General features: G+C 45.1%; 1 long non-coding RNA gene across 1 annotated transcript in view; it reads left to right on the top strand.

The window, feature by feature from the left end:
• LOC138498206 (uncharacterized) overlaps positions 1 to 18,243 on the top strand; it is a 36,975-nt gene extending 18,732 nt beyond the window's left edge. The window contains exon 4 of the long non-coding RNA XR_011278716.1: positions 18,190 to 18,243. This is a non-coding gene — a long non-coding RNA (uncharacterized lncRNA). The remainder of the gene's footprint in view (positions 1 to 18,189) is intronic.
• Positions 18,244 to 21,868: the final 3,625 nt, after the last annotated feature.

Genomic DNA, 21,868 nt, shown 5'->3' with positions numbered 1-21,868 from the left:
AGTACTCTCTCGACTTTGCCTTATTTCACACACTGTATTCCTTGTTTTGGGAGGATAGCTCAGGGGCAACAATCTTGCCTTGAATGCAAGACAATGTGGGGCAACACAGGTTCGATCCCCGGGTCTGCGCTTAGAAACTTATGGGTATTAAGCATGTTATAAATAACTAAATTACTAATTTCCGTGTCCCTTGTTTCATGTACCACTTTGCTTTTGCTCCCTTCATGAGCTTTCAACTGACTTTGTGCGTCATTCCCAAATGCTATGAATACTTCTAGCTGTGTGAAGTATTCACAATTGCTTTCAATCATCCCCTTTTACTCTGCAATTGGTTATAGTTCATTCGGTCTCTCAATAATACTTGTTCCGTTATTCAACAATACTTTCAATCTCCTTGCCTTTCACTCAGCTGCTGCAAAGGACTTTGCTAAACATTACGGGAACGACCCCATCAGAGTGTATATTGGCTCTACACTCACTGGTCGCACACAGCAGCGTTATTCCTCCTGGCATCCTTCAAAATGGGCTTCTCCAGGCTTCCGCTCCTTCCTGGCTTCTCCCGACTTCACCTTCCTCTCACGATCTACACCGCCTACTCTCCTGGCTTCCTTTGGTGGCGGCTGCAGACCCGGGATGCTCCACTGTTTCTTCCCATCAGATCCGCTTCAACTGATGCCAGGACCTTAGACCCTCGCACAGCCGACCACGGCTGCAGCGTCCCCTTCTCCTGCACAGCAGGGTTCCAGCCTGCTGGGCCTCCAGCTTCCTTTCCTTCAGCACGTTCCCCTTCCCTCAGAATGCCAGGCATTTTTATATCATTCAGGTGTGTTAAGTGACCCCATATGTGCGTTGTTGAGTTCTCGTACCTGACTCTGGAGGATATCCATTAGGCAGACAAGCCTTGTTGTTTCTATGGTATGCCCCCATAGTCCTCCTCTTCGTCTCAGTACCACAGTGGTTTTTGGAACTGTCTGATTCAATAAAGGAAGCTTTTTCACCACTGTTTGGCTTCTGATATATGTGTGTGTCTATGAAATGAGGATGTGTCCTCCTATTTGGTTTCTTCCTCGTCCCAGTACTAACATTTTGTTTCTGGGGAACTTATTGAAAGGAGAAGGGAAGGGGTTGGCAATATCCCACAAAGGCATTAGGGATAGAGGGCTCATTGTGAAAGGGAAAGGCGGGATACCAATTCTCACATAAGGATGTCCTCTCCCTATTCCCCAAGTTCCCTCCACACAGGTTATCCTCCCTTGCATATCCACCCCCAGCGTTGGGATCTAAAAGCGATGGCCTTTCTCTGGCCACCTGAAAGGGGGAATTTTGGGTTAAAGAATTCAGGACGCCCTCAGGTTCCTCACAGTACAGAGATGTTTCATGGTGAGCAACACCCATTCCTTCCAGAAAAGCCTCAGCCACTATTAAAGTAAGTTAAACCCTTTTATCAGTTAACAGTTTCCTCAGAACACCTTCCCTCTGAAGGTCCTTATTAAGAAAATCTATCATTGTTTTGGAATCTACTTCCTGCAGCACTTCCACTTCTACCCACTTTGAGTACGGATCCATCAGAACTAACACATACTTTTTCCTTCCCCTCTCCAATCCTAGGCACTCCAACACATCCAGTGCCAGAAAGGTCCACAGAGAACTGTTACATTCCAAAGGCTGAAGCGGATGGGTATGATTCCTGAGCATCTTTTCAGCTTCCTCAAACTGCATGCACCATTACACCATCTCCTCCACTTCAGTATCCATTCTAAGTCACCAATAGTCACTCATCAGCCTACCTTTCATATTAGTCCTGCCAAGGTGACCTTCAGGAGCCGCATCCAATATCAACTTTCCTGCTTTTCACAAATAAATTTCCTTGCATACTCAACTGCTCTCTGACTCTTTGAAAGTCACTTAGTTCCTCATTCCCCTTCCTCTCTCTCCAACCTCCTCAAAGCAGCTCAGCTACCCTGCTGCTCAAACTTGTGAAGCTCGAATGTAACTTCTTCCCTCATGGCTATCAGTACATTCCTCACTTTGGCCAAAACTGGCTCAGCCTCTACCTTCGACCTAATGATGCGGTGAAACGACTTGAGGCACCCTAGTTCTTGTCGGAACACATTCCCATATCTATCTTCCGGTTTAGCCACTTGGCCCCTACCAATCACGGCTATAAGACTAGGAACACTCTGCTCATACTAACCCTGGAGGTTTCCTCCTCCTCCCTTTCTAGATACCTATACATCAGCTGTTGCGGTGCACCCCTTCAATTCTAATTTGGCCTGGAATACCCCTTTCAAGTCGATGCGGGCCCCAATAAATGCATTTGCTCGAGCTCTAGGAGGCCTGAGTCTTATACTCCTCGGCTGAAGTATTTCTCTCACACCATCAGGGCCATGTTGGTATATTCCAAAAACGGAATCCAACTACATTCACAATCACCTGGGCACTTCTTCACTCCCATTATCATCACCCACCTCTATTGCATCCCCCACGTTGATCCCCCAGAGTTCTCCTTTGGAAAGGGTTTCACAGCACCTGAAAAAGTGTCTTTTCTGCCTACATTTCTGACTGTCTGCCTGGAAGCCAGAGCAACTAGCAGAAGTTGCAAAATGGAACATGTGCTTGCCTAATCGCCTTTTGATGCCTTTGCCCTTCTACATTGGTACACAGATCTCTTTAATTCCTCCCACCTTTTGCTCCTTTCATCCTCCTTGGGTTGAATATGGGCCCCTCTTGTCCTTCAGGCCCCTGACTGCAGCACACTCCTTCCAATTCACTTTGGCTATGTCCAGTACCTCATCCAGGCTGGGATCCCTTTTTTTTCTTTTTCTTTTTTTTACAATTTCAAAATCCAAATATTTATCAACATGCCGTAGTTTGGATATACGTGACTTCAGAGTTCTTTGAAAAAGAGCTTTCTACCAGCACACCAAAGACCCTGTCTAAAAATTGGATCAAGCAGAAAATGAAAAGTTAGTGCCCTGAGAAAGGAATGCCCAAAATGTTTCTGCATCAGACTTATAGATGGTAGTGACCCAACTTCCAAGGTAAAATGTTCACAAGTCAGTCAAAGCCGTACAAAATAGAGTGACATTTTTCAGTGTTTCCAGTTCTTCTGCGTTGTTACAGATTCGACATTTATTAGCGGCTGAGTGCGTGAAGATGTACAACAGTTGGTTAGTCGGTAACAGGTTCAGCCTGAAACGCAAGAAGTAGTTTATGTTCCAGGGATTCGGAAATTTGAAGAGGTAGTTTGGCAACTGGTTCCTGGGTTTGATGTCATCTTTTATGGCAGATGAAAGTTTAAAGACATTTTTACCATCAAGGGTTTTGATCCAATCGTCCGTCCACAGTTTCTGTTTGACTTTTTCAGAATTGAAACTGGTTCGTCAGGAATGGAGGGCAAGTCGGTCAATAAACCTCGGCAGCTATTGTGCCAATTATTCAATAGGGTCTCTGTGCCATTAGACAGTGCTAAGTTTAGTATCAATACGGCTTTGTCGAGGGGGCAAGTATGCACTTGCGGTAGAGGGACCAAGATTTCCATTGCGATTTTGCAAAGAGCGATACTAGACCCAATTCGTACTGTATGACCACTGCAGGTATTATGTTTGATAGATTAAAGATTTTTCTCCAGAAAGACACTTCGAGTGTTGGCCAGAGTTCTCATGGAGTAGAAGTGCATCCTTCCGTTCAATGCAAAAGGACTGGTGAAACTTTCACAGTGTATTATGTAAGTAAGGGAACGAAGGATTCAGCCTTGCGTGATTAGGGATGTCAGTCTTGCTTTCAAATTTGTCTGGCGGGCTTGATCAACTTTGATGCTATTAATTCAAACTCCCACATAGCAAACCTCATTGATTATAGAAAGAGGTTGATTGGAGAGATGCCATTTGAATATAGGGGCGCAACAGCAATCTCGTGGACCAAGAGTCATAATGTTAGTTGTAAGGGAGTTCATTTCCATGCCGTTATCAGACAAATATTTCTGCAATTGAGACAGGGCTCGTTGTAACCCAATGGGTGTCCTATCGATCAATACAATATCATCTGCATAAAGGATGCAGGAAAGATGGTGCACACAGATCTTGTTTGGAAAAGAACAAGTTTTATCCATGTGGTCCGTCATATCATAGAGGAACAGAATGAATAAAGTTGCTGCGAGCGTGCAGTCCTGCTTCAATCCATTGTTCGCATTTATCTTTGAAGACAAAAGGCCTTGAGTGTTGAGATGAATTTGGATTTCTGTGTTGTCATACAGAGCTCGGATTGCTGCTAGTAAATCGTCTGGGCAGGCCCATGCCTCCATCTTATCCCACAGCAAAGAGCGGTTCACAGAATCAAAAGCCTTCTTTAAATCTATAAAAGCCAAATAAATTCAACTATTACTCAGATGTGTTTTCGATTTGAGTATGTTTAGAAGAAATATGTTTAGTTTGGTGCCGACTCCTTTGGTAAAACCCGATTGATGTGGGTCATCTCTGTCATGTAAAGAGATCCAAGCTTGAAGATGATGCAGCAGAGACGAGGCAAATAGTTTGCCAATGGCATCCAACATGGCGATAGGGCAGTAGTTTGCCGGATTCTCTCTGGGGCCTTTCTAAATTGGCATGATAATGGATGACTTCCAGGATGTAGGATTTGATTCTGTCGGCAGGATGATATGATAGTTTATTAATATAGCACCTCTACACAATGTGTTTCAAAGCGCTTCAAGGCAAGGGAGGGAACAAGGGAAAATACAATGACATTCTCACAGGCCATAAACAGTAAGGATGTGAATTTATCTATCGTACTCGGCCTGACGACATTTCAGATAGTGCAAGAGCTAAGACATAGATAAGGAAGGGAGGGGGAGAGTGGGAAGGAAATGCAGACAGACAGGCAACTACTGTACTAGGCCTGACGACATTTCTGGTAGAGCCGGAAAAAAACAAAAGGTGAGGGAGAGGGTCTGTGAATAAGCTGAGGCTCAAAGGGGCCCAGCTTCTGGAGCTGCTTTAATCATGTAGTTGGTTATGCCATCAGGCCCGAGGGATCTTGAATTATTGGCCTTCTTAATCGGTAGTATCATGTCGAATAAGTCGATAGGCAGACACCACCCTTTTGTAAGTGAAGAGTCAGGGGCAAGGTGGATTCATTTTTAGAATCGTAGAGCTCACAAAAGTATTCCACCCAACTTTCACCTGAAATGATGTTCGCTAAGTGCATGGTCTGCAGGGATTTGGCACCATTTAGTAGTTGCCATATTGATCTTATGTCCTTACTGGTAAGCAGGCGTAACATCAGTTTGGCATTGTTCTGAGACAGCTCATCTTTATGGGTCTTGAGCCAGTTCTTATACTATATCCTTTCTCTTTCTCATGTGCCCATTCCTATCTTCATGTAGATATTTAAGCAATATCAGATCTTTTTCAGGGCTTTCTTCGCTTCGAGGACAGTCTTGTCTGAGGCATGTTAATCTCATAACTTAGTGGTGTTTTGACATTGGATTTGAAACGGCAGCAACAGAGGAACATAGTCGGCATCACCTCCTGACTGGACGCAGCATTTGAGGTTCTGGGGATGTAGCCTTAGACGATTGCGTGACTTGTTAGTCTCGACAGCCACTGGCCAATATCTGGAAGGTTCAGACCAATCACCGACCCAGGTAAGTTGGAGCAACGCATGGTCACGCTCCGTTTTCTGAATTACTTCAAAAAATTTGATGTAGGGCAAGAAGCCACTGGAAGTAAAAATGTATTCAAGCACCTTGAAGAAACAGCCATTAGACCATGTCAATTGACAGGCGCCATCAAGTGAGTAGCACGTCTTGTTTCCTTGGAATGAAGCAAATGGGATCTGGTGATGTAACATGGGCAATTAAAATCACCTTAGATGACTAGAAAATGATCATTGAAAGCTGTTGTAAGGTCGTCGATGTGAGCTGATAAGGCAAATATGAATTCATCAGATGTAATGGAAGCAGGGTTCCAGTAGGCGTTCAGAACCAAGTAGCGTTGCAGAGAGGCGTTTGTATGAGTTTTAACTGAGATTTCTGTGGCCTGTAAGAAATGGTTTGGACAATTGAAACAATTGATTTTATGGACATTCACGTTTTTGACAAATGTAAGCAGCCCTGCAGTGAGACGGCCAAGTAATCCTTTGTAAGCCGGGTTTATGATAGCTGTATATCCATCAAGCACCGGCAAAAAAAGAAGCCAGGTTTCTTGCAAACAGATGATGTGGAAGGCTCCCGAAAAGAGATGAGTCATTTGGGAGATGGGAGAATCCTCTGGTATTCCAGTAAGCTGCTTTCCACAATATGTTTCGTGGTGTATTTGGGTACTGATTACTTCTCATTAGCGCACTGTGCTAAAACAGGTTTCATTTTATGGGTGATAACAGAGACTCTACGTGAGGTCAATGCTTTGCAGGTCGTGATGACAAGTCGGCTGTTAAACACCTCAAAAGTCAGCAAATCGGTTGAGTTCTTAAAAAAGGGATGCGTGGACTTGGCCATGTGAGGTTTGAGAATTCAAGGTTTTTGCAGCACTTTGGCCATGTTAAAGGAGTCCTGGTGCTGACTTGACTCCACCCAAGCTTTATTCGAACCTTTCGATGAGAAACAAATAATTTTTCTACAGTCAAAGGCCATGGAGAGTAAGAAGTGAGCCATCTATAAGCCAGTGGACTTAATCAAAGATGTTTTCATGTGTAAAATTATTTTGTCTGTAATGTGTTTAGTAGGAAATTCCACGATCCTGATGTCTTCTGATCGTAAGAAGCGAAGTTGTGGAATGCTATAAAATATTTTCAGAACATTGGTATGGTTCAGAATTAGATCATCATGCGCGGGCAGCAAACGCTCCAGGGTGACCACTGGGTCATTGTGACAGGAGTTACATTTAGATGGCTTGGGATGCGATCTGTAGGGGCTGAGTTGCGAACAAACAAGGCTCCGCTTGGTGGACCGAAATGAAACATGTTGATGGTCTATAGGTTTAGATGCCGCCTGGCCTTGGATGTCAACAGTGATCTGTCGCTTCTCTGTCAAAGTACGGAACGGACCAGGATTGGAGTTTATCTCGTCATAGGTTCTGTGCAGAGCCAAAGCTATATCCTGGCCGTTCATGTGTCCAGTTTCGAAAGTAGACTTCAGGCAGGGAAGGGCCGCGGCCGCAGGATGGTTGATGGGCAGTGATATTTTCAATTTAGGTGGAACATCACCATTGTCGAGCAGGGGTGAATCATGATCGACAGTGTAAGTCGAAAAATTCAAACAGTCAGCCTCTTCACTAATGCAAGAGGAGTCCCTTGTTAGTGGGGTCTTTGCATGAGCTTTAGACGTTTGGCCAATGCAAGAAATGGCAGTTACAGGCTTCAGAACGGAGGACAAGTCTTTGGCTTTGTGATCGGGTAAATCATGCAAGTTAGATAGGTTCCGAATACAGTTCCTTGCTTTATTAGTGTTGTGGTTCCTTGGCAAAGGCTGGTTCTTCATTTTCGTTCCTAAAGACACCACCTTTTTTTACACTCTATCTCTACCCCTTCTCTAGTGTTCCCTGACTTTAAGCATACATTGGTCCCTCACCCGCTCACAGTACGACTGCCCAATGTTGCACTTGTTTGCTAGCTCCCTCAGGCCAGTCACAAAGTCTTCCAGTGCTTCTCCCTCACACTGCTCCCGCATTGCAACGTAATATCTTGGTAGTATTAAACGCCTCTTCTTTTCAAAATGCATGTCAATTTTTTTGAGGGTGACTTCATATGTATTTAGCACTGCATCCTCCCGACCTCTGACAATTTTCCGTTCCTCACTAGTCATACTGATCAAGTCCGGCAAACTTTCAAAAATCCTCCTTCCCTCAAAACTCAAACAATGCATGAGGAGGACTCTCCTACTCTTAATACTGTAGGAGGAGCCTTGGGTGGCAAGAACGTAATCTTGGAAGTCCTCTGTCTATGTCTCCCATTTGATGGTGGGCTTCCCAGAGTGGGGTAAGAATTGTTGAGGTAGACTTCTCATTTTCTGTGCTTCGGTAGATCACTGTTGAAACCCAGCCCATGTGGCAGCTTCTCGCTGCACGTGGTGGCAGTGAACAGTGTTACATCTCCTTGTTGCTCTTCTGCAGTTGTTAAACATATAGCTGTCCAAATGCTAGGAACTTCATTCCAAAATGGCACGCTATCTATGGATGTGACTGCCTTGACTGTGCAAGTATGAAATCAAGTATTGTCCTTCTTCTGGTTCATGCAACAGCTTACTACGCTGCACGCAGAGCTACTCGCAGTCAACTGCTCATGACTTTATCTTGCTCTTGCCCACTGGGTTGCCTCGATCCAACCCACTACAGTATTGGTAATGCTCTGTTGGGATGGGGGTGTCAGGATTGTGATCCGCTGTGGTGGCGTGCACCCACCACTGATAATGCCTGGAAATGGGGCCCCCCTCAACGCTACTTGTGGTTTATTGCTCCAACTGTCTAGCTTGTGCTTTGGCCACCACACCAGCAGGCACCTCCTTATTCCAACTGCTGAGTCGGTGCTGCGGCCACCCCACTGGTGGCGGCTCTCCACTCTCCACCAGCACTCGTCGCTCTCCTGCAGTGACCAGGCCGCTCTGGGGCAGCATCATCCTCACCACAATCTCTATGCCACAATGCATCCTTTCTGACCTGCATTCTGTGTCTGCCTCCCTGGTGGTCTCTGTGCTCATTGCCACAGATAGAAAGTGGTGGGCTAGACACACTAGGTACGTGTATTAGTATTTTGTTGTTGTGTGAAGCACTTAAGAATAAGTCATGGGTAGAGAGAGCCTAGGTGTCAGTGCTCATCCTTACCCTGCTGGCTCCATCTGCCCCTGTAATCTCTTGCTCCCTCAGTTTAGATTATACCACAAGAGAATGTTCTTCAAAACGTCTATTAGAGATGATTCTCTCTCTTGGAATGGCCACTTAATCATCATTTATAACGCCCCCCTCCCCTGTTACTCCCCTGCTGGCTCCAACTGTCCCTGGAATCTCTTTCTCCCTCAGTTTAGATCATAAAACCCTTACCACATAGAGAATGTGTTGTAAAGCTTCTATTAGGGATGATTCTCTCTTGGAATGGCCAAGGAATCATCATATATAACAGGATGCTTGTAAAGGTTAAAGAGGTTCGGTGAGATGATGGAGCCTTGGGGGACTCTGAAGGAGGGTGGAAATTGGTCAGAATGTAACATGTTCATCTGGATGGCCTGGTGCCAGCCCGAGAGGTAGGACGTAAACCAATTCAGGACAGTGCCAGTGAATACTGTGAGGAATCAGTAATGTGAGACTCACAACTGAGTCTAGAGTTTTCAAGGTGTACATTTTATTTGGAAATGAAACAATACAATAACCCTAACTAACCCTACTCTGCCAGGGGATTCCCTACCTATTCTACGTTTTAAGGGAGAAGCTCCTTCAACCTCTACAGGTTCGCAATGCACTCTTATTTCAACTTCTACCAGAATGGGCAGCCACTTTGCCTTTCCTCTAAGTCTTGTAGCTACCACAAAATCTGCTTCAGCTTCTGACTGCCACAGTGTCAGCTTTAAAGATGCATGATTATTTTGTGTGACAAGCACCCAGCTCTCTTCCCCAGCTTCATGGGCACCTCTGTATCTCCAAAGTTTACCTCAAAGCTGTAATGCCACTCTCCCAGTTTTATATGACCTTGTCACTCTTGTATCAGAAGACCCTGGGTTAGAATTAGCTTCAACAACTTTAAAACAACGTGCTTCAGTTCTTATTTTGGCTGGTTTCTTCTTTGAAAGGTTTTTCCTATTGGCTTGGGCAAAGCTTGTACATCTTCTGAGTTTTACAACATTAGCAACTTTTGCAATGCTTAAAAGTAGGAGGTTACAAGAGTTAACGTTCACTTCGCAATTGTTTTTAAGCACACGAAATGACTTCTTGATGGTAAACTTCAGCTTGATACTTTTGTTCGCTTTTACAACGACCGCTTTCGTGTTTAACAATGATCGGGAAATAAAATAATGCATATGTGACCTCTCTGAAGTAATGTTTCCTTGTAGCTCAATGGGAAAGTCTGCCACTGCTTACATGATCATTACCGTTACTGTTCTCCCTGTTAATAGGAGTTACGTGACTGCTCCGGTTAATGATTTCTAAGTAACAATGGTAAAAGAAAGACTTTTTTCACACGCAAGCACTTCATTTATTGCTGGGTAAGCGCATGATGCATTTCCCTTTGTTTGATAAGCCTTCCCACTATGAAGACTTTCATTTGCTTTAGCTTCAACACAAAATGAAGTTCAGCTGGTTACAGTTACCGGCAAGGAATTTCTGCTGCTCTGGAGTACGGTCCTTCATTTACCAGCTCCAATATTACATCGGCTGCAGGCTTCCCAACTTCTTATCCTCTGCTACTGCTACTATGGGCACTCTCTGGATCCACACCTTTCCTCAGCACGGTTGTTTCGATTGGGCCTCATTAAAGGAGAATCTTCCTCTCTTCAGCTTCCCTCAGCATACTTCTGCACAAAGGCCTGAGGTAAAACACAGGACTCTGCACCCATGACAATCAGGCACACCTGGAAAGACTGCAGGCTTTCTCCAGTCTCTTCCACTGCAGCCACAGCCATACAGGGTTTGTGAGCACAGGACCAACTCCAACCCTGTTGGTAAAATCTGCCTGTTCTTTGCCCTGGCGTCCCTTCCATTTTAACACTTCCTTGTGAACTGCCAGCCTTCAGTTTGGTTTCTTCTCCTACTGCTGCTGGCATCCTTCCAGCTCCTGCTACAGCTTCTCTCTGGGACCCCTTCCTGCAGCAGCCTTGTATGCCCCTCAGGTGGGTTAATTGGCTCTAGGTGCAGACCCTCAGTCTTAATTGCCTGACACTGGCAGAGGCTATTAGGGTTGCTTGCCTGTTCTCTACTTCTGTAGGCCTCTTTAGCCTTCTTCTTCATCACAGTTTCTGAGGATTTCTGGGACATGTAGTCCCTTTCAAGGCATTGTGGTTTTCTTACTCCACTGATGGTTTTAAAAATATTTCTTTTCCCTTAATATTTTAGAAGGAAAATTGTAAGACAGATAGTTGGAATAAGAATGGCCGCATTTCCATCATCCCTTTTGGTATACTTTTGGCCTTGAGGCAGATATATATATTTAGGGAGGCAAAAGACTGGTTCTTCCAATATATCACTTTGTTGGGTTATACTGTGGGAATTTATAGGAGTGTAAGATATTTTAAATCAAAAATATGCCAATTTCTCCTTTAACCTGGTAACAACAGCGTCCCTTTCTAGGTAAAAATACTGTGTCTTATCCTCTCTATCACCCCCCAACCCTGGGCCTTGTCCCCGCCCAGGTGATCCTCCCGCAGTATTCCACCCCCAGGATTGGGATCAGGTAGCATCTGCCCTCTCCTGGCCATTGAGACTTTAGGCAGGGCTTCAGTGGGGGACCCAAAGGATTCTCCACAATACCATCATGTCAGAGGGGAGGTAGAGGAAGATGGGGGGTTCGATGGTGTTGAAGGCAGCCGAGAGGTAAAAGGGGGACTAGGAGGCTTGAGTGACCCTTATCCTTGATTGAGAGGGCATCGTCCACCACCTAGGTGGTGGCTGTCTCACTACTGCACTTGGGGCAGAACCCAGACTGATTGCCTTGTATGAGGTGTATTTGTTCTGGTGGGTAGTTGTGAAGCAACTCCTTTTTCCAAGATTTTAGTGATAGAATTTTGTAAGGGGTGGTATTTGGCCAGGTCATCTAGGTCTAGGCTACATGTTTTCAAAAGAGACCATATGCGAGAAGTCTTGAGGGTGTCTGGGAATAACCCTTTAGTGTAGGAGGCATTAATGATGCTGAAGAGTGCGTTGAGCGCTAGACTTTTAAATTGTTCAATGATGGAGGCAGTGATGATATAGTGAGAGTGGGAGGTAGGTTTGAAGGAGGCAAGCATTTTGAGATGATCCAGGGAGAGAGAGGAGGAAATTCGACCCAGAGGGGCAGTGTGCTTGCTGGTGTGCAAGGTGCCTAATGCTGGGCAAAGTTGATTCGATGGTCTGTTGGATTGTGTCTACTTTTGCAATGAAAAGGTTGCTGATTTTGTCACATTTTCCCTGAGTCGCTGGCACCTTGGAGTTGGGTGAGGACTTGGTACAATGCTTTACTATTTTGAAGAGGGCTTTGCTCCTGTTAGAGTCTGCAGCGATGGTGGTGGAATAGTAAGGAGCTTTGGCCTCCAAATTTGGATCATATGGTTGGCGTGGAGATATTTAAGGTTTGTGAGATCTCTGGGGTTTCAATTTCTCTCTAGGGCTCCGATTAAGGGTTTTTGTTGGAGGTGAGGTTGTAAGTGTACAAACAGGCAGATGTGTTTGGTGTTAAAGCTGCTCGTTTCTTGGGGGCCATGAGTGTTTACCCCATTGTTCTACAGGGCAGTACAGAGATGGATGTGACTAGGGTGCACGAGACCCACCTGGAATTTCCAACCTTGGTCCAGTTTAGCAGGATGACCTTATTTTTTTTTTAACTTTATTTAAAGAGAGTTACATTGAAACAGAGCATCACAGACTCAGCAGTATATTTCAACCATTACAACAAGTCGACATTCAAAGCACATCAAGCATTGTCTTACTGTTCAAGGTGTCATTGGGGGTGTAAGATCATTGTCCGATACCATATTACATAAGTAGCTTCTGAAGGGAGCCCAGATATCTTTGGGGCAATATGTTGCCAGCACATTTAACACAAATTGCTCTTTGCATTCATTCACCATTGTGAGATCTCTGAGGAAGTCTTCCTTACAGGGTGCATTTACTGATTTCCAGCACTTACAGCGTTTAGCAACTGCACATGCCACATTAAATAGTCGTCTAGTAGTCTCTGCCATTTTACCAATATCTCCAAACAGGTATTTCAGTGGGGAAGGGGATGCAGGAATAGACGTGATCCATTCCAGGATCTCTGCAACCTCGCCCCAGAACCTTGCCACCGGGGGACACGACCAGTACATATGGTACACACTTGCGTCTGGTGCATCACATTTCAGACAATTCCCTGTGCAGCCCTCCACAAATTTGTACAGTTTAACAGGGGAAAAGTGTAGCTGATTAAGTATTTTAAATTGAATTAATCGCAACCTGGAGTTTAGGGAAACTGATCTAGTAAGCTGACAGCATCTGAGCCATTTTTCATCACTCAGTGTGATCCCCAGGTCTCGCTCCCAGGTCTCTTTCATATTGTTGCAGGAGGTTGAGTGTGATTGAACTAGGATGTACAGAATCGAGACCCCTTTCTTCCACCCATCGGTCGCTGTTATAGTCCTTGTGCATTCATGTGTAGGGGGTTCTGCAGGGAAGGTTGGCCATTTAGCTGCAAACGTGGCTTTCATGTGATGGAAATGGAATTGTTTGAGTTGCCCACCTCACATCGCGTCCACACAATCTTTCAGTTCAATATATACACCTTCTGGGAACATATCTCGCATTTTAAACTGTTTAGTCGGATCCCACAACCTTTGCAGTGCTTTATCAAACGTGGGGGTAATATTGGGGAAGTTCCACAATGGGATTTCTGGGTGTTATGGGATCTCTAGTCCAATCCTTGTGTATATCTTAAACCATGCATGGACGGTGGCACTCACTGGATCAAACTCACAGGAGTCTTTGTGTTTGGAACCAAATATGACCGATCAGACATTGGAGGGGGAGGCTGCAAATCTATCTATAGGGATATGTGCAGCCGTATCGTCTGGGTCGAAGCAGTGCTTGGCAAATTGCGCTTGAGCCACTAAGTAGTACAGTTCGAAGTCCGGGGCTGAGATGCCACCGCTCGAGAATGGTTCAGTTAATTTGATCCATTTCATCCTGGCTGTCTTCCCACCCCATATAAACGTGGTGATTAGTGATTGAAGTTTTCTAAAGAAAATTTTACCGGGCCAGAGGGGTATGTTGCCAAAACAATCGAGGACTATCATCTTAAGGAGAGCCACTCAGCCGTATAAGGAAATGGGGAGTTTGGTCCACAGCTGTAGCTTAGTGGTTAATGACTGTAAAGGTTCCTCATGATTATCCATGTATAATGTTTGTTTGTCCTTGGATACCACCACTCCCAAGTAACGTACCCCACTTGAACCCCCCCATGTCAGACAAATCTTGGGGCAGGATGACCTTCTTGACTTGATCAGTGAGTGCCCGAAAGAAACCCCTTGGGAGGCAGTGAGCTAGAGAACACCAAAAAACATCTGTCTGACTGAGAGCTGTGGTTCAAGGCCAGACAAAACCTATCCTCTGAGCCAAGTGAAAAACCCCCACTGGTCCGACACCAGGGTAATTACTAGGGATGAGCAAAATGTTCACTCCCAAAGCATAAAGTCCGTATTCCGCACTGGAATCCGCTTCCGCCCATTCCACGAAATCGACATGAGGGTTCCGCTACCACTGAAATTTCGTCCAGTTCTGTGCGGTATCACGCAGAGCGTGCTGTTTGATTCCCATGTTAGTTTCGTGTTGTGTGACGAGAAACTTTGCAAGGTTTTTTTTTATATGTGCTAGCTTCAAGCAGTGATAGGTTCACGCAGCATCACAAAAAACATTGTGCAAGTCTTTTTTCGATCCATGCTAAATTTGTGACACGAGTAACTTTGTGCAGGTCTTTTTTTGATCTGTACTAGTTTTGTGCAGTAGCACGAGAAACTTTCTGTGGGTCTTTTTGGATCCATGTTAGTTTTGTGAAGTGGCACGAGAGACTTTGCAGTTTTCCACGATCCGTGCTAGTATCGTGCAGTGAATCGAGAAACTTTGCACAGGCTTATTTTAGATCCGTACTAGTTTTGCGTCGTGGCACGAGAAACGTTGCACCGATCTTTTGAACCGTGCTAGGTTCACGCAGCGGCACGTGAAACCTCGCCCAGCTTTTTGTTTGATTTGTACTTGGTTTGCACAACGACACAAGCAACTTTGTGCCGCTGTTTTCGATTCCTGCTAGGTTTGCACAGCAGCATGAGAAACTTCACACCACTCTTTTCGATACGGAGGTGTGACGGAACAGCGGATTGCGGTGAAATGGATCAAAATTCTACAGATTTCGCTTCTGCTCCGGGCGGAACAGAATTTGACAGTTTTGCCCAGCCCGTCATTAAATCATCCTTACGGAGGGAACTATTGAGTCACCTCTTTGTCTTTTGTTAGACTTGAAAGAACCTTTTGAACAATTTTGCTTTGCACCTGCCAGCTTCCTTGTATTGCATTGTCTTCTTTATGGGATTAGGTGAGACTGAATATTTCATTTGACAGAGATTGGCCTTTTCCACACATTGTACCTGTCATTTCGGGCCAACATTGACCTGACATCTTGTTTATTGAGTTTTGCCACCATACTGATACATTGGGCCTCCATACGACTCTGGCAGTAGCCGCGCAGGTAAAAACGGCAGGCTGCCGCAGGAGTCGTGTTTTTTTCCGGCACCTGACTTTAGGGAATAACCGGGGCATTACAGCCCTGGCGGTCCCTGAAGCCAGGCGTTGGAAAATGGCGGGCGAGGCAGCACCTGCCCGCAGTACACGGAGCGTGCCGGTCCGTTAACAACAGTGCCGGTAGCTTACTGGCACCATTGTTACCAGACTGGCATTCTCATAATAAGGCCCATTGTATATAAAGGTTACTGAAAACGCTTAAAACATACTTGGTGTCCGAGCCTCAGTTCATGCTACATATATCGCCACGAAAAACATGAAAAAGAGTCCTGTAAAAATAGAACGAGTTCTTTAAAATATAAACAACAAAGTCTTAACAAATATACCAAAAGAGTCTTTATAAAGTGCATTTTAAACTATATACAAAATAAATTACTTGGAAGATATTGGTACAGCCAGCATGGAACTGTATGGGCACAGCTAGCTTAAAAATGTTTTTTATACTGGCATATATTGTTGTGAAAAACATGAAAATATGTTGGAAAATGTTCCCGTCCACTGTTGATGATTTGCATCAATTGGATTTTTTCATGTGTCAACCTACCAAACCGACTGCAAACTGTCCGGCATTTTGCTCAATTTTTCACAGAAAGTGTGCTGTGTAATGCACAATTTTAACACATTATTCAAAACCTTTCTCAGGGGAGAACCCCAGTGAACACCTTTTAGTTGGTTCAGGCACCCTCACTATGCTCGAGACCCCTAAGTAGTCCCCTGGGGATCTGTCAGACAGGTGGCCAGGACACGGCCATCGCTTTTGGATCCAGTTCCTGGGGGTGGACCAGTGAGGGAGAATCAACTGGATGGGGGGTCCTCGGGGAGTGGGAGTGGGACACTGACGGATGAGATGCGGTATTCCCCTTCTTTTGACACCTTTTCTCCATCCTACCATGTAGGACATTCAAAACCACGCCCTCTCCTTTTCCGATACAAACACTTTTGCACGACACATCAGACAATGGACTAACACCAGAGCCGTTTACCTGACATGTCCCAATACAGTGCTCAGGCAGAGTCAGGGAATTGATCAACACCACACACACCTGACAGCCTTTTCCCTTCCCCACGGGGATAAAAGGTGGAGCAACAGAGCATAGTACGAGCACGGCTGACAGCACGACGGGACGGCTAACCAGACGTGGCAGTTCAAGAGAAGGAGAAAGACGGCAGGAAGCAAGAGGGTGGCGAGGAGAGAAGCGACCTTGCCCTTTTCGTCCCAGGCCCGCTGAACCTTCATGGAAGAAAGTTTAAGACTGCAAACAATAGTACAAGTGTCTTGCAGCAGATATCAACGTTTTCTTAATATAGGTCTTTATTATTTGACATGACGCCACCAGGACTGCCTTATTTTCATTTGATGATCGACGCTTGCTTACATTTTAGATTTAGGTTTAGATTGGGCGTTTTTCCAACCTGCATACAGTTTAAATAAACACCCTTGAACGGTGATCACTTGTGTCTGTCTTTACTGTTGTCACCATGAGTTTCCCACAGGGAGCCAGGTACCGTCCCTTTGTTTCCACACTAGGTGATTAAAAATCATAATTAGATCTTTCACCCAGCGCGGTCCCTGAGTATCCCTGCAGCAGCATGATCATCATTGACACTGCGCACTGCGCATGCGTGGTGGTCTCGGCTGGGCCCGAGTGTGGCGTGCCTCGTCCTTTGTTTAGGAGGTCGGGGGAGCCTTGTGCTTTGTTTAGGAGGTTGGGGAGGCCTAAGCGTGGCTCACAGGGGGGCCCCCAAATTTTGTGTTACGCCACTGGCAAATACACTTTACAGGTTGCTTTTACAATAGATTCCTATGGGATCTGCCTGGCCCTGAACAGGCGCAAATCCCAGGGATCCCATAGGAATCAATTTGTTGTACGCCTGCATCATAATCTCATGTTGGCGTACAGCGACATGCACTAATGAGACGAGGAAGAATGCACATCTCATCTCCATCTGATCAGTGCCGGAAAATGTGGTGGGGTGTTAACGCCTTCATTAAACACCCCAACTCATTTAAAAGGAGGCTGTTGGTGTTTTAGTTAAGCACATAATAGATAGAAGAAATGTGCCGGCACCTCAGCCAGATGACTTGGGATAGCACAGCTACTATAATGCAATTGATATGGGATTATCAACCTCATTTTGTACTAAATGGAAATTGGGGGAGGGGACCCCAGCATGAAAGGTTAAACCATCAGAACGCAGATGGGGAGAAGGAAAGAGTAAAAGAGGCGTAAACTTGCTTTTACGCTTTTCATTTTCCCCTCCATTTCGGTGAAAAAGCTAATACGCTTTTAAGGCGGCGTTTCTTAATAGATTCCTATGGAACCCGCCTGGTATTGACCAGGTGCTAAAACGGAGTTTGAATTCCATGGGAATCCATTTGTTTTACTCCTACATGAAAATTTCATGCAAAAAATAAAATGAAGTGCTCACACAAGATGTGATGAGCCCTTCAGAGATCGTATATCCTGCGTTCCCCTTCTGCACGAAAATGGGGCAGAGCAGGACATGGAGGCCTAAATTCATTACGTCATGCATTTACGTCTCCATTTCCTGTTCTGCCCATTTAAAATGAGTGTGTATATGTTGCCTGATACATGTTAGAAGTGTAATTTAAAGATCAACCCTATTGATGCAAAATGTGTGCCTTTCTTGACTTCTTGATAAAAGTTTGGGGAGCATGTCAAACTCGACTGCCCCAAATCAAACACGCTTAACTCGTTTCTCATGTTTATGTTTTGTTCTTTAGATATGGACTTAGCACTGACACGGTTACCTGCAAAATGTCTGGCTCCTATGTCGGTAAGAAGTACTTTTATGATAATTCTATAGATATAGTACTGGCCTTTCAGAAGACAACTGAAAACTGTCTTATTCATTGACTCTGTGCTGGCCTCATAGTTAACAGCTGAACTTCATCCCTGCCAACAACTACGTGCCTGGCTTGAACTGCTGTAACCAACTACATCCCCTGCTCCCCTCTCCCTGCCACCCCCCTCCCGGCTCCCCCTCGCTTAACAAGCGCCTTGATGCCTGAGGGTTTTGCGCACTCTAAAAATGCGAAAATAAATAAATAACTAGATAACAGTTTTCTATATCACTGATATGATTTGGCAAGTAACATATATACAAATAAACAGCAGTACAAACAATTCATGCTGAATTACAGCAAGATTGCGCAAGGCAACAGAACTGAATAAACATGGCAGTGTTACTTACACTTGTGGGCATGTGGGGGTGGACATGGGTACCTCTGCTAGATGCTTTGAGAGGTGCGGGAGCTTCGGGTGGGTGGGGTGCAAGTGCCTGACTCTTGTTCTGTGGGGGCGGGGGTTTGGTAGGGAGAATTGTCATGAATGGTTGATTTCCCTTACCTACTGAGTCCCTCGGCAGCTTTGCTGGATTTCTAGGATTTATTTTTTCACCTGGTAAGAGTGTGAGCCTTTTTTCCCACTCTTACATGTGCTTTGCTATGTGTGTTTCTACTTTTTGTGTGATCTTGGGCACTGGAGCCTCACCTACTCCAGGGCACCATATTTTTCATGTGTGTTTATGTTTATGTTTATTGTTACACAGCACCTTTAGTGCAGTGACACAGGGTTGTCTTTTAGACTTCCCACCGACTCTATTTTCTGGGGCTGACTACAGTCCCCCAGAAAAGGGTAAAGTTGCCATTAACTTTACCTTAGTCACTTTAAACCACAGACCCAGTACACCCCATCTTCCATGGAGTATTGGAAAGGGTTAATTCCTATCCCTTTTTGTCTGTGCCTCTTGGGACATTGTTTTGCTTCCTTTACATTAAGACGTGGCTGATGGCAGTGGTATCTACCCTAACATTTCTACCGCAATTTTTTTACATAAATGTGGTAATGTTTTAGGCCATTATTAGCCTCAAACATAAACCCGCTTGACCAAATACATTTTATTTTGGCTCCGGCCGGGTTTATTCACCATTTCTTTTTGTTAAAGCCTTTCTCATGTTTTACTCTGCACGCCAAACCAGGTTTGGTCCCTTTGTTCATCGCCTTTTTGCGGGCTTCCACACAGAAGCCCTCCTTTAGGTGCCTGAGAGTCTGGGTAGGCAGGATGTGAGGGAGGGGTTTTAGGACCCCTGCCATGGGTTACCCTGGTAACCCAAGTCGCACTTCTGTCTGATTGGCTAAGGGGACTGGCCTTGCAAAGGCTGCTACCCTGCTGTGTGATTGACAGCCAGGCTGTATGAATGGGGGAAAACTGCATAAAAAGCAGGTCTCTGGGACTGGAAGAGCAGAGTCACCACTGGAACGAAAGAACCAACGAGGAACTGGAAGAAGAGGACCCCTACAATGACTGAACCACCCGGTGAAGCCCTGCTGCAGGTCCGAATCTCCAGAATACAACGACAGTGAAGATCCTCCAGGAAACTTCTTCCCTTGAGCTGGTGGGACCAACCAGTTCACCCAAACTGCAAGCCAGGACCCCTCCTCTGGTCGAATTCGCTGTACAGAGCTACAGTGGGCCGGATAGCCAGGAAGGTCGGACCCTGCTTGGGTTTTAAAGAGCGCACCTTTTATTCATTGCTTTGCTCTGCTGCTGGTTTCTTCCCTGGGTAGTGCAGTACCCTCCGGTCTTCCTACTTCTGATCAGTCCGACAGTCCCCTCAGGAACCGTGAGCCTGCAGGAACTACCAGGAACTTCTGCCTCAGCTACAGCTCCCTCTCTGTTTTAAGGTACTGTGCAAATCCGGTTGTGCGTTTCGTTCAGCCACGGTGAAAGTGTTTGAAATCTTTCTCCAACCAGAGGGCTTGTCCTTCTCTTCTCTTTGAACTAACTTTTCTACCAACCAACCTCGTCCGGAAACCACGCCACGAACTTTACCGCGAACTACCCTGAACTTTGTTTTCTTGAGCAAAAGACTTTTGAACCATTGACTTTGGGACTAAGCCTTTTCTGTCTGATTTTACCATTGTAGTCTCTTTTGTTCGCTTGCCCTGAGTACTTACCTGTTGGTGTGGATCCATTTCTGTTAACTTTTGTCTTTCCCTCCCTTTTAAATTTCTGGAGTGCCATTTTGCTCCCACTTCATTTTGTGAGTTTAACTTGTCTGGAATTTAAGGGAAGTGGTGTGGTGTATTACGAGTGTGATTTTTAGACTGCTTATAATAGTGTAATCTTATACAACTCAAGAGTGAAATAAATGTATATTCTTTTACTTGAAAACCTTGAGTCAGTGTTTGCCTGAATCATAGTAATTGATGTCCTTTGTGTAACTATTTGATACTGCTCACTTACTCTTGAGATAAGTCTGGCTGCTCCGCTACTGCTACCACTTTAACTGTGTAGTACAGGCTTGTACCAACGGTGAAATTGTACTGTCACTTGTAGTCTTAATTGTGTGTGGTGTTCCCAAAGGGTACTGCATATAATTCTGCATAACACTGCAGAAGCTTTGTACGTAGAGATGTTACAGTGGTCGCCCACTAGCAAAATCACACTTTCCGCAGGCGAAGAAAGGAGCAATACACATAACATAAAAAATTAAGGAAAACCCTCATCGTTAAGAACATTGGTTTTGTAAAGAAAGGAGATATGCATAGGGATCAAAAAAGGTCTCATCATTATTCCCAAAAGTATGGTTGTATGTGCATAATGGTTTTTATATGAGATAAATCTAGCTGTGAAGCAACAGAGCGCTGCACAAAAAGTAATTACAGTAATAGGTTTCAAATATATGGATACTATTAGAAGGCTTACATATTAAGGTTAGAAGGCTCCAGAGGGAGGGGACTTAGAGTGATGCTGGGTCCCAGCATTAGCATTAGCAATCCCATCACTTGGCTACTTCTGCTATGAGTGAGGCCGCAAAGGGGATCCATTTTAGTCCAACAGATGTACACAAAGGTACTAAATAATTAAATGATGGTCCTCTCACATGTGTCTTGCCTTTTTCTATGCCATCTTGTACTGGCTTTATCGATGTAACTTTGTAAAAGGAATTGCTTTATTTCCATTTCATTCAAATGTAACAACCTGAAACATGTAAGGAAGATTGCAAGCATTATATTGTCTGGCATCTGGGGGGCGTGGCCTGAGCCCATGTGGTGAGGCTGTGAATTTACAGAGCTCCATCGTGATCCTTACTTGATCCTGCTACTCGGCGGTAATAGGTAAATCTAACCGCATGCAAGGACATCAACCTGCAGGGGATATCAGCGTCCTGCTGGGAGGCGTTGTCCTGACCTAAATCAGACTTGTTTGGTGGAGAACAAGCGGCTGGAAAACTGGCCCATGAGGAGGAAGATGGCGGCCAGAGCGGCGTCACAGTGAGAAGGAGGAGGAGGGGCGCAGACACTGCCGCGCTGCACTCCACACCTTGCGTGGCCTGTGTGCTAAGTAATTCTCTGGGGTGTCCACTACTGGGGGATACCTAGGTTGCTGGCTGGTTC

This window comes from Ambystoma mexicanum, chromosome 5q, assembly GCF_040938575.1.
Source record: "Ambystoma mexicanum isolate Mex_15411 chromosome 5q, UKY_AmexF1_1, whole genome shotgun sequence".
Lineage (NCBI taxonomy): Eukaryota > Metazoa > Chordata > Amphibia > Caudata > Ambystomatidae > Ambystoma > Ambystoma mexicanum.
Note: the sequence above shows the minus strand (reverse complement) of the source record. Positions and strands in the feature narration are given on the sequence as shown.